This window comes from Cyclopterus lumpus, chromosome 8, assembly GCF_009769545.1.
Source record: "Cyclopterus lumpus isolate fCycLum1 chromosome 8, fCycLum1.pri, whole genome shotgun sequence".
Taxonomy (NCBI): domain Eukaryota; kingdom Metazoa; phylum Chordata; class Actinopteri; order Perciformes; family Cyclopteridae; genus Cyclopterus; species Cyclopterus lumpus.
In genome coordinates this window covers 3,949,908-3,964,337 of record NC_046973.1, presented here as the reverse complement: position 1 = coordinate 3,964,337, position 14,430 = coordinate 3,949,908, and the positions used below count along the sequence as shown (strand labels likewise).

Genomic DNA, 14,430 nt, shown 5'->3' with positions numbered 1-14,430 from the left:
AGCAGCCAGCGGGCACACACACACAGACACACACACACACACACACACACACACACACACAAGCTGTCTGTCTCTTATTCTTCATCTCTATTTGTTTTCTCCTCTGTCTTCTTTCACGTCAATGTGTTTCCTTTGAGCTTGACAGATGAAATTCATCCATTGTTAATTTGAATCTTTGAACTGCTGTGAAACATATGATTTAAAGTAATGAATTGGCTTTGTGGATAAAAAAGAAGAAGAAGTGAATCCACCAGTGTAGAAACCACATTCTCAAGTAAAAAAAGGGGTCTCTCCTTCTTATTTGATTTCCTGTCATCTCTTTATTCTCATCTCTATAATAAAGACTTCAAAATGCCGCCCCTCAACAGTAAACCATTATAATGCAGTCAGACTTTTTAAGTGTTCTGTTTAATAAATGTTGGAAAATCGACCAAAAAATGAAGATATTTTATGTGTTCAGTATAGAGCTCTCTATCTTTTACCGGTGTTCTTCTCCTCCTCAGCTTCAAAATGGATTTGTTGTGGCTAAAATTACACCTGCTCCTCAACCAATTACCTGAACATTCATCCTCTCGTCAGCCCTCGGTGCATTCACACACACACACACACACACACACACACACACACACACACACACACACACACACCAAGCAGAATGCCAGCCTAATCCATCAACTGATTTGCTTGTGATTTCTTTTTTACACACAGATGACTTTCATTCGCCCTTGCAGACTTTGCGCACACACACACACACACACACACACACAAACTACAGGTTATTCAATTTAAACAGGTACTATTGGCCATCTTCCCATTTCTGTCACTGTAATCCATCACAAGGTCTTGAATATGCAGATAGTCTTGATAAGTGTGCTGGGCGACAGTATAACATATTTAAATGCGCCCCTCTATTTAAATTCACCCTCATTTATATTCATATCACTGATCCAATGCCGGGCTTGCTTCCTCCATTACCACAGGAACTCGTGCAGATCGGTGGTCACACAAAGTGCAGCGATTGGCTGGCCTCGTTCTCACATTACGTCTCCGCAGCAGAGAGAGAGGCGACGCCGGGTCGAGAAACAAACACACCGACGCTGATGCCCACAGTTGCACCTCCAAACCCACAGACACATTCACACACACACACGTGTACTCACAAGCTGAAACTCTGCAGCCTCACAATGTGCTAACACAAGGCCATGAAAGTGCTGGCACCCTTTTATTGTTCCCTCGGTGGAGTGCATGTGTCCCGTAGGGGGGAGGGAAGATGAGGTAAAAGAAGAATGCCCTTTTGGCTCAGCCGCCTACATACAAAGGCATTTCACACCATCAATGTAACAGCATGCTCACTTACAGCGTCAGTTACCTACAGTGTTACTTTGCTCCTTTTGTGTGGTCAAGAGTTTCCACTTTGTTCAACTTTGACTTACTAATTCACTTTCTGACGGGCGGCCAAAGAAATAGTTGGAAAAGAAGCTGACAGCTTTTCTGCTGTCACGGAGAACACTTACAGCTTGGGTAGGTAACATGGGAGAAACCGGCAAAGAGAAAGCTTGATTAAAAAATGGTATCCAACTGAAAAGCTCAGGGCGACGGTGCCAACTCTTTTCCAATGAAAGCAGCGAGCAGTCGCTCCAAAAATCTAAAAAATCTAGCGAGAACGTCACCAAGTTGGCGACACGGACAACCTTCCAGAGATGCATATAATATATAATAGTATATAAGAAGTGCACGTAGTGAACGACACCCAAGAGGGTGGAGCTAAATACAACCGAACACTAAATAAGATATTTTTAGGTGACCGAAAAGGTAATAATTCACTTTCATGAAGAAAACAGTCTCTGAAAGGGTCACAGTTCTAAGTTACAAAAACATGGACGACTCCTAGACTGGCCAACGAGACCTGTCAATCACAAGGTAGCGCCGCCCTAAAGCATACCCTGTTTTATGGTCTAGTCTAGTGTACTCTAATTGTGACCATGATTTACTATACTAATGAATACAATACATCGTGCTGTATTGAAGAAGAGATTGAGACCATAAACTCATGTTTACAATGTTTAATGAGGTAATAAATTAAGTGTCATTTCTATACAAAGAGACTGCTCTTCACAACCAGAAGAGTCGCCCCCTGATGGCCATTTGAAGAAATGCAGTTTCTTCCTAATGGCTAAGCTCAGTACAAAAACTACAAACTGGACCATAGAAGATATCTCATGTGTTAGTGAGCCGTTTCACTCCCTTTAGATTGTTCCTTTGACTGTGATGTCAAAATCAATGTCTTATTCGGTGAAAGCAAATCATTGCTGCCTCTGTTGGTCAGTAAGTATTATTTCATAGTGGGTTGAACAGTTTAATGAATGATATGTTAAGTCTAAGGATTGGCATAGTGCTTAATAGTTTCACTTTAAAGCATCCTTTTAGCTCACATTTTAAAGTAAAATCAAAACATTTGTAATTGACTTTGGTTTATGATCAAATAACCTGCATAATGCCAACCCCATAAACCTCAGCTCTACTTTGTGTTTAGAGCTTGTTTGCAAATCTTACGCAACGTTGATTAATATACAAAACTAAGTTGGTAAACACCTTTGGTTCTGTAAAGTGAAGCTACTGTTTAAGTGCCTTAAAGTTGCATTCTCTCTCCTGACCATCAGGGGGCGACTCCTCTGGTTGTATAGAAGTCTATGCTTCATGTGTTAAAGCTGCATTCTCTCTCCTGACCACCAGGGGGTGACTCCTCTGGTTGTATAGAAGTCTATGCTTCATGTGTTAAAGATGCATTCTCTCTCCTGACCACCAGGGGGTGACTCCTCTGGTTGTATAGAAGTCTATGCTTCATGTGTTAAAGCTGCATTCTCTCTCCTGACCACCAGGGGGCGACTCCTCTGGTTGTATAGAAGTCTATGCTTCATGTGTTAAAGCTGCATTCTCTCTACTGACCACCAGGGGGCGACTCCTCTGGTTGTATAGAAGTCTATATAAATGACTACTTCTCTCTTGATTTATTCCCTCAGTAAACATTGTAAACATGAGTTTATGGTCTCAATCTCTAGTTTCAAGTCCTCTTCAATACAGCATTTCTGAAATGATGGTCATATTTAAAGTCAAATAGGCCATAATGCAGGGAGTGCTTGAGGGCGGGGCTACTTTGTGATTGACAGGTTACACAAATCAGAAAGGAAGTCAGTCAATAAGTCCATTTCTTTAATAGTCCGTGGATAAACATTAAGACTGCGTTAGCGTTAGCATGGTGTTGACTCTTAGTCGTGTTCAAATATTTAAGTTTAAGCTAAAGTACATAACATATACCAGCTGTTGGGATGTAGTCCAAACTAAATAGAGCTGGCGAGAAGAAAAGTAAGAACAAGGCTTTTTGAGATAATACGATTTGATTAATAAAGACACTAAATATCACATTTAAAGAACAGTTTAGTGTGTCTGCTGGGCCGTGGTGCAACGTGTGGCCCGCAGGCCGACCCGAGAGCCATTGTCAGCCTTTTGTTGAGGCCGGCCAGGTCATTCAGACCTCTTGTAGAGAGCGTGTGAGTGTGTGTGTGTGTGTGTGTGTGTGTGTGTGTGTGTGTGTGTGTAAATGCAGTTCAAAGTGTGAACGACAAAGAGGGGAATTATGTGATGGGAGGGGAAACAGTGGCATACACAGGAGATGAAAGGTGTGTGTGTGTGTGTGTGTGTGGGGGTGGGGGGGGGGGGCAGTAAAGGATTTCATCACATTAAACGCTCACTTAAATATCTGACAAGTAATGGCTATCAATCTATCCTTTATTCTAATTTTCAATCGAGTTAACGGGATGAAATAAAAGAGAGAGAGAGGATGAAATTATAGTTTTTCCTTTTTACATTCCTCATTAAGGGAATTTAACTTATTTCCTCTTGTCGCTTCACATGCTGCCCCAACCCCCATGCCAGTCCCTGCAGCCCAAAAGTGTGTATGTGCTCAGAATGTTCTAGTGCATGGGGGAAGGGGTGTGTGTGTGTGTAGATTGTCCTGGCATGCTGCCAGTCTCTCCACTCTGTGTGTACAAGTGTCTGTGTGTGTGAGTGTGTGAGTGTGTGTGCGTGTGTGTGTGTTTGAGTGCGCAACGGGGCCTGCCAGCGTGACGGGCGTCACCATGGAAACCCCAGTGCAGGTTCCAGATGCAATGAATCATATTTCTACAGGAAGGTGCATGCACACACACACACACACACACACACACACACACACACACACACACACACACATACACACACATACACACACACACTTTAAATGGGCAGCAGGGTTAGCCATGCAGATTAGTTTTATCGTGATGGACCAACTCTTATTTAAATATTCATTCTTTCTTTTATTCTCCTGATGATTGGCTGCCTGGATCCAGCAATCCATCTGGACACACAAACAGGTACACACACAGGTACACGCACACACACACACACACACGCACGCACACATCCATTTGCAAAACCTTTTCTCTTGAATTCTTTCTGTTGAAAGAATCGTTCGTCAATTTTAGAAAGATTAGCTTATTTGTAGATTTAAATGAGAATATTAATCCCACTCTCATACTTGTCTGTTAAATATGAGGCTGGAGACATCAGCTAATTAGCATAAAGACTGAAACTAGAACTTTTGTAAGGACTAAATATATACGAGACATGACGTGCTGGTTGGTGGAGTTAGGTCTTTGTGCTAAGCTAACGGGCTGTTCATATTGAACGGACGGTTTATGTCCAAACATATTTCTTTAAAGTATTTCATTGTCTGGGATTGTTTTCACAAGGGGTACTTTTAACTTTTTTTTAACATTTCTAACACATCCTGTAATAGTTGTGTTTGAATGGAAGAACACTAACAACTTAAAGGTGCAGTGTGTACGACATGTAGCATCAAAACTTAACCTCCCACAATGCAAATGGGGGTCAAATGTAGACGCTCGGCTTTGAATTCATTCAGTTCAGCATTTTGAGATTCTGGTTAAGAATTTGGACATTTAGAAGGTACATAGTGTTATTTGTCATGTCCTGTACTACTTTTCTATGGTTTCCACTGAATGAACAGTTAGTTTTAATTTTTGCTGTTTTAACACATCCTGAAAATACACTTTTTACTATAAAATGTTCCTCTTCATCTCCTTCTTCATCTCTACATTGGCTCCCATCAGTTTGATTAAAATCTAAGTATCATTGTTTTTTTCATAGGAATTTAAAATGTGTATGTGTGTGTGTGTGTGTGTGTGTGTAGAGTTTCTATCTGCATGACTTATTCATAACATTATAGAGTTACATTCGGCCCGTACACTTAAGAAAACGCGGTCCGTCGCAGTATTCTGATCTCCTGGATGCAGAGGAAGCGTCTTAATTGACTGTAAACTCATGGAATACTTTATCTCCTTGACGAAAGCCTTTTAAGGAAAGGAGTCAAGTATTAAACACAATATAAACAAAAAAAAAGTTGAATATTCTTGCGAACAATTTGAATCGAATGCGGCAGAAATATTAAAAACTAAGAGGTTTATATTCATAAATATGAACGACTGGGTCCCTCCACAACAAGCCCGTGGGACTTCTTTCCCGTTCAATTTTGGATTATTGCAGAAAATAAGCTCTTTGGCAAACACACGTTTATGAGGCTTTTTGTTCAGCAAGATAATCTTCACAGATAAACACCACTTTTGTGATTTTGGAAGCGTGAATGCAAAGTAAAAGCGAATTTGCACGTAAAAGCTTTTACATTTTAACACGTATTTTGTATTTTACACCGAAGAACCGAATGTTAAAAGCTCTTAAGCTTGAGTTAAAAATGCTGACTCATTGAGTAGGACTCATTCCTGCAGCACTCGATGAGGGGCCAGAATATATTTTAACATCACATGCGTGTTACTAATCACAGATATACAGTATATACTATATATATATATATATATATATATACGATCACAGATCGATCGCCTCAGATGAGAATATCTGTGGACACAGATAAAGTGATCACGTGAAGTTTATTCCACTCTTAATAAACTAATATTTGGAGGAATAATGTTCGTATAAAATGATGCATATAGATATACTGTAGATATGATGGAATCAGTTCAGAGACAGACAGACATGCAGACACACACACACAGACACACACACACACACACACACAGACAGACAGACAGACAGACAGACAGACAGACAGACAGACAGACAGACACACATACAGACAGACAGACAGACAGACACACACACACACACACACAGACAGACAGACAGACAGACAGACAGACACACACACACATACAGACAGACAGACAGACAGACACACACACACATACAGACAGACAGACAGATGGGTGGATGGATCCGACCGGGTCACTGCTCTGTTTTTGACTTTCCTGGATCATTAAGGGCTTACTTTGAAAATTAATGTGGATCTTTCTCACTCTGTGCACATGTAGGTGTATGTGTATCTAGGTGTGTGTGTGTGTGTGTGTGTGTGTGTGTGTGCGCGTGTGTGTGTGTACACACTCTTCTCCCAAATCTCTTTGGATTCTGGCTCGCTGCCAAACAGCAATTGGTTCTCAGTCGACCAGAAACAAAAGACCAGCAATGACAGTCGGGGCGAGAGAGTGTGGGTATGCGAGCAAGGGAGAAAAGAGAGAGAGAGAGAGAGAGAGAGAGAGAGAGAGAGGGATGAACAAAGTGAAAGAGAAAGAGGGAACAACAGGGGGAAGGGTCTGATTTCACATCTCAGTGAGCACAGAGGGTAGAGAGAGAAATTACTGGAGATTAGAAATGGAGAATGTAAGAGAGAGAGAGAGAGAAAAAAAAATAAAGACACGGGGGAGATGAAGGTTATTCTTATTTATTTTCTTCTTTCAAGTTTTTCTTTTTGTGCTTTCAACTAAGCCTCTAAATGACAAGAAGTCCTTCACTGACATTCAGCTGCGATGCTAAAAGAGAACGTAAAGCCCGAGCAGACGCAGACGTGCACCGTCACCTGTGAGGGACCTGCTCCATCACACAGACCTGCTCCTGGAGGTGGAGACCACCACGGACAGGTGACCCCAGGGCATCAGGGGGTTGCTGGAGGTTTTCTCTTGCAGCCCGGTCTGTCTGTCCGAGCCTCTCAGATGAGATATTTATTATTTCATAGATATTTTATCATCAGATAATATCAGTCACGGTGTCTCGCTGGCACCAACATCCTCACTGCTCATATTCTTCTTCATCATTTGTCTGAGAATGGGATGCTTTACTGTGATAACCGTACGGCCGGTTGCCTGGAGTTAGTGTTCATCCCAATTCCAGAGACGAGAGATGAAATGTCAGACGACTGGATGACGACATCCACGGGACAGATTTCTGCATTTTATTAATTTATGAGCGTTTATTGCATTACGAATGTATTGTTGTTGCGGTGATTATTTAGCTCTGGATGGACTTAACTGGTGCCTTTGGCTTTTTTTACAACACCATAAATGTTTATGATTCAGCAGTCCTACTACTGCAAGACACACACACACACACACACACACACACACACACACACACACACAGTTCTCCCATCTCCATATCAATGGCTACAGGACAATCAACTCGCCGGTTCACACCAGTAGACTGACTGACTGACACACACACACACACCCACACACACACACAGCCCACTTCTCTCTCATTTCTTTTCTCCTACTTTCTCCGCCCCGACTCTTTATTTTGTGTATTTCACTCGTAAACTCACATAAACCACACGAGGGAGGATACATATCTGTATCTGTGCATCGCTGAAGTGTTTTGCTCCACTGGTTCTGCGTTAGGGAACGAGGGAACGAGGAAACAAGGTTACAAGGGAGGTTTGTTGAGGAACTGCAGCAAAGCTTACAACTACCGAATGCCGTTTGAAACATTGGAAAACAACGTGAAAATGTTTTAATAATAAAGAAACGGAGGAACATGTAAGACAACAAATACAACTAAATGGGTATGTTTCACGCTTGGTGACATTATGCCCTGGATGACATTATGATGATATTGATACTTATAACTGAATTTAGTGACTTTATATCCTCCTGCAGGGAAGTGTTCAAAAGTTTAGCTGACGTTAGAACATGCAAACAAACTATTTGAACGATAGTGAAGGAAAAAATATAGGGAAGGACAAAACAAAACAAAACATCTATATATGTGTCTAGTGCGCCCTCGCAGTTAAAACACAATGGAGGCTAAAACACACCCAAAAACATCTTAAAAAGGTGGAACTTGTGAGTAGAAAATATAAAGTACTTACAGCGAGGTTATTGTGCACAAACAACAGCAGCATAACTGTGTGAGAAAAATAAAAGCATGTAAGTATAGAAAGTAGTCATGAAATACATCAGACACTCATCAGTCATAGTGGCTCAGTGAACTAATGATACATGCGTGTGTGCGTGTGTCACAACGTCGTTCCTGCTTTATTAACACGACAGCACCCTAATTTGCATATTTCCCATGAATGCCCCTCTTTTCCCCTCCCCTCTAAAAGAGCCGTCGCCTTGGACACGCTAATTAAACAGGATGCTGCACAATCACCCAATCAGGAGTACAGAGGAATGTAGACATCACACACACACTTAACCAACCAATCAGACACATGATTTAGGATGACTTTCTGTAGGTTAATACTGTAGAGTGTGTGTGTGGCTACAAGTGGCCTAAGAGAAATAACTTGACAGAGCGGTCACAGTCTTGTGTGTCTCTCTCTCTCTAACACACACACACACACACACACACACACACACACACACACATAAGGTGTCTAGACAGCACAGCTGTCAGTCTGCCCTCTGGTGTGTGTTGAACATACAAATCAACCGAGTGGCAAAGAGAGAGAGGAGGGGTGGCTCGTAGTAAACAATCACACCCGGACACAAACATCAGAGACATGTTTTCACTCACACACACACACACACACACACACACACACACACACAGACACACGCAGCAGTAATGTTTTAGTATTTCTTTTGTTTTCTTTGAATGCTCGAGTGCATTTAAGGAAACACTGACATCCACGAGGCTTCAACAGTCAGCTGCCTTTTCAGTTCGAGAGGAGAGGAGAGATTTAAATCGGTTCTTGAATTCAATAGGACAACACTAGCCCTTGGCAAAGACCCACACACGCACGCACACGCACGCACACACACGCACACACACACACACACACGCACACACACAGTGCATCATGACACATTACAAATGCTAAATACCATGCAAGATTAAGAAATACAAAGGCAGCACTCATTTGCATATACACAACTGCCCGCACACACACACACACACACACACACACACACACACACACACACACACACACACACATTCCAACACTGCCACCAATGGACTCTTTCTTTCACTTCATGAAACAGAGGGAGACGGAGGAGACGGCAAAGGGCAGAAACACAAAGAATAGAAACGATACAAATGTACGTAGCAACACTTTCACCACACAAAGGTGTTGCAGAATGTAACTGTGTCTATGTGTGTGTGTTTATGTTGTTTTAGTACACACTGTCTGCACACAAAATCCATTCAAAGGACTAGGAAGTCATTTCGCTGTGACTTTGGACTTCAGACTGTTGTACCACCGGTCTCCACTAGAGGCCACTCGTTTTAGACTAGGTTTCAGACAGAAACATTTAGGGTTTCAAATAGAAACATTTAGGTTTCAGACAGAAACATTTAGGTTTCAGACAGAAACATTTAGGTTTCAAATAGAAACATTTAGGTATCAGATAGAAACATTTAGGTTTCAAACAGAAACATTTAAGTTTCAAATAGAAACGTTCAGGTTTCAGTTTTACAGGAAAGTCATGTCGCAGTGAAATACCATCAACGTGCTGTTGTTTCCTGGACCTCAGATGGTCGAGTGAAAAGTAAATATCCTCTTGATGTGTTACTATGCTGAAGTTCACACACATTGTCTGCCAAATAGATAGATAGATATATGGATAGATAGATGGATGGATAGATAAATAGATAGATGGATAGATGGATAAATAGATAGATGGATATATAGATAGATATATGGATAGATGGATACATAGATAGATGGATAGATGGATGGATAAATGGATAAATAGATAGATGGATGGATAGATAGGTATATGGATAGATGGATGGATGGATCTATTGATACATCTATCATAGATGAATAGATAGATAGATTGATTATAGATGATAGATTGGTCTATCATCTATCTATCTATAGATAGATGCTTGACAGACAGATAGATAGATAGATAGATAGATAGACGGACAGACAGACAGAAGGATAGATGCTGACTTCTTTAGCGTACATAAACAGAAAAGTCAACTGCACTGCAGTCAAAAATTCAATGCTTTTTAACATACGATAGCAATGTTTTTCTCTCTCTTTATTATATTTTAAAGTATTTCGATATACTGCAGCCGAGACCGGCCTGAAACTGTCACTTTAAATACTGCATCTTAATGTTCTGCTCTTACAGCTATAAATGCATCTCACGAGTGCCTTTTGGTTGTTTCATAATCGTCTGAGTACAGATTAAGATTTGACACATAAAACACATGATTATCCTGTAAAATATGATTAATTTTCATGGATTAAAATAGCTAACAGTAGCGTTTGTAAAATAATTAAAATTTACTCCAAATCCACCAACTATAACAATATAATGCTGCTTACAAAGCGACAGTAATTCTAATCCAATAATATGTATCGATAAAAATATAAAAATCACAGGAGGAACCTTTTCTACTTTTCATACTTTAAGTACAATCTGCAGACAATACTTATGTACTCTTACTTAACTGACATCTTCATAGCAGGAATTTTACTCAAATAAAGGATGAAACGCCCCCTCGCCATATTGGCAATCAAACCTTTTTGTAATAGTTTGGCATGTTTATGTCTCTTGACTGTCTGACCAATGTGACCAATGACTCAACATAGTGGGCGACTTTAAAGATTCGCCTCGCCGTTGGATTTAAAGATGCCGCAACATCGAAGAGCTTCGAGGAGAAACAACGAAATCAAGTCGAGGAGAAACGCCCCAAAAAAAGCAGACGTGCAAATTGGGACCTTGAATGCATCAACTCTTATTGTTTTGTCCATGCTTGAAATTGCAGAATTGTGCAGTGGGATTGATTACATACTGTATATAATATTTATCTCTTGCTGATTGGACATTGCATGTTTTCCCGACGTTTACTTCATCTGGTTCTTCTTCATTTTCTCTCCCATCCAACATTCTGAATGGAGAGAAATCCTTTTTCATCACATGGATGTAATGCCACAAACAAGAGTTTGCAGCTGCCACCGACACACACACACACACTCACACACACACACACACACACACACACACACAGCTTGGTTTTCCTCAGGCAGCGTTGGCACGGCGCCCTGAGACGTCGGCACACACCACGGGCACAAAGGAGCGAAGCAAACCCAGACAAAAAAAACAAATACAAAACAAAAACAGAGACAACCCCCCCCCCCCCTCCAAAAAATAGAACGAGGCTACAATAAACACACAGGAAGAAACAAAGCGCAGCGGACGGCAACACGACAGGGAAATAAAGAAGGATGAAAGACAGCGTACCTCGTTTCTGATCCTCACCACACAGGGAGAGCAGGAGGGATGCTGCTTTTGATTGCTACTGGGTCCACCTGTCTGTCTGTGTGTCTGTCTGTCTTTTCCCTCTGCGTGGCTTGATCTCTGTCTGTGTGTCTGTGCATCTGTCTGCCATCTGTACCTGTCTGTCTGATGTCCCATATTTTCTAATGTGCCTTTGTGTTATGCAGGGTCAGTGTCCTGGTGTCTTGCACCTCTTAATCTGCAGTTTATAGTTCTGTGTGACTACCTGTCTGTCTGGCTGCCTGTCTGTCTGTCTGCCTGTGCATACATCTCTGCTCTGTCTCTCACATGTTCTGCATCTTTTGTCGTGTATCTGCCATGTGTAGATCTGTCTGACTACAAACACACACACACACACACACACACACACACACACAAACAGATGGACAGACAACCAAAGCAGTCAGACTCCTCGGTGCAGAGGAAACACAGACGCCGCAGGAAGCCAGGTGGTGGGGGGGGGGCAAGATGGGATGAGGGGAGCCTGTGAACTTTAGCGGCCATCTTGGAGGACACCCGGCGGTGCACGATAATTAATTAATGATAAATCAAAAACATATAATATATAATTCCAAGCGCCACTCAGGTCTTGGTAATATTTGTGATGTTTATTGTTTATTGTTTTGTGTGTAGGAGTGTTCAGAGACGGGCTGCGACGATGACGTAACTATAAGTCGGGATCCCTGGACCCTGATGAGTGGACCAGGAAGCAGAGGAAAGGGGGGGCAAGATGGGATGAGGGGAGCCTGTGAACTTTAGCGGCCATCTTGGAGGACACCCGGCGGTGCACGACGAGCCAATGGGACACGTTATACCGTTTGTTATGAAAAGCATGGGAAGATGTCCGGGCACCCCCTCCTCCTCCGTCCACGGTTTGGACACAAGCCAACTCGGGCATCCCACACACCGGACAGATTTCTCTCTGTTCAATCCCAGCATGCATTGGCACGGCAACGAGTGACCGCAGTCACAACAGCAAAGCGGGGATGGGACCCGAGAGAGGCTGGATCTCTGCCATGTCTCCCTTGTGGGGAGTTAATGAAGCAAGAAAAGCTTGGATACACTTCAAGAATCAACTTTCTCACACACACACACACACACACACACACACACACACACACACACACACACACACACACACACACACACATTGACGTCTTTCATATTTATTTAAACGTGTTCCCACCTCTTGCACAAACAAAAGCCCTAACAAGGCAAACAGACCCCAAGCTGTCGAATCTTGGCGTCTTTGTTTGCGGTGACATCGTGACATCGCTCTCGATTGACGTCTTGATTAATGTTTTAGTGCTTCTCAGGATGACGCAAAGATGAAGATAAAGAAAAGCCAAGAATGTATATTTGTTGCATTCAGCATGGGGCGCGTGCTCACCCCGGCGTACACGTGATGAGTGGAGGGGCGGCGTCGCTGAATCGAGGGACGTCTGGGTGGGTGAGGCGCCACTGTCTGAATAAAGGGTGGGAGAGGAACCGGAGATCTGAGAGGAGAGAGGACAACAAGCGGAGGAGCGCAGACCAAGAAGAGCACGGAGATGGTGGTTATGATGAACACATTAATAATAATCATGACAATTCTTAAAATTGGAAAACAAGTAGAAAAACGTGTTGGGAACAATAAACGGCTCGTTATTAATAGTTACATTGTGTATTCAGAGTGAGACAACTTTATCGATTCTGATAATTAATTAATGATAAATCAAAAACTTCTATAATTCCAAGCGCCACTCAGGTCTTGGTAATATTTGTTTATTGTTTTGTGTGTAGGAGTGTTCAGAGACGGGCTGCGACGATGACGTAACTATAAGTCGGGATCCCTGGACCCTGATGAGTGGACCAGGAAGCAGAGGAAAGAAAACGGGGCTCAAAGGACCTCTCCACCTGACCGGAGTGTTAATATTTAATAAATAAATTGATTAATTAAAAAAATGTTTAGAAAGCACTGCAGAAAAATGCCGAGGACCTGAAACTCAGGGATCAAAGGTTTGAGGACCTGAAGGTGAGATTTGAAGCTCAGGGGAGTAACATAAAAGTTCCCTCTATAGATGGAGTTTAGCTTATAGTTGAACCAACACAGCTCATTGTTTATGGACTATTTGTATTAATGTAACCTATTGAAATGTTTTTAGTAGACCAGGGGGTGAAAGTAGGAGCGAAAGGCCAAAGGTCAAAGTCAGAGTTTGGGAACGAGCGGGAAAACTGAGCTTTAGATTCTGTTAGCTGAAATTAGACAAAATCTAGAAATGATCCAAAACTAATTAAAATATAATAAAAAAATTTAAAAAGGTTACACATTTTACGTTATGTAATAATTCAAATTGACCCACATTTTAACAACAAACTGCACACAAATGCATCTTTACATAGAAAATAGTTGTTTGAAGCTACATATATTGATGATATTGAATATTGTACCTTTAAAAAAGACCGATGAACGAATGTTTGAATAAAAATCCACATCGAAAAAGAAAAGACCCATTTCGATTTAGAGCGACTTTATAGTCGACCGCTGAGACATTAATAAGGCATCTGTGGTTTATATTGCTTTGCAGATTTTATTCGTCTAAATAAAATAATGATGAAAATGTGAGGAAACTATTTTGGGGGGTTTGTTTCATGAAAACTGAAAGTGATTAAATATGAAAAATGTCCCGATATCCTATCTGATGGTCCACAGTTTTATATTTTAAAAAGCAAAGAAAAAGCACACACACACACACACAAACACATTCTGGATGTTTCTTTTTTTTTTTTTATTTCCTTCAAAAAC

The 14,430-nt window shown here is 41.5% G+C and overlaps 1 long non-coding RNA gene across 1 annotated transcript; it reads left to right on the top strand.

Moving 5' to 3' along the window:
- Positions 1 to 4,258: 4,258 nt before the first annotated feature.
- On the top strand, positions 4,259 to 14,415 carry LOC117734964. The gene is made up of 3 exons (XR_004609850.1): positions 4,259 to 4,409; positions 12,279 to 13,198; positions 13,428 to 14,415. It is a non-coding gene; the product is annotated as an uncharacterized LOC117734964 (long non-coding RNA).
- Positions 14,416 to 14,430: the final 15 nt, after the last annotated feature.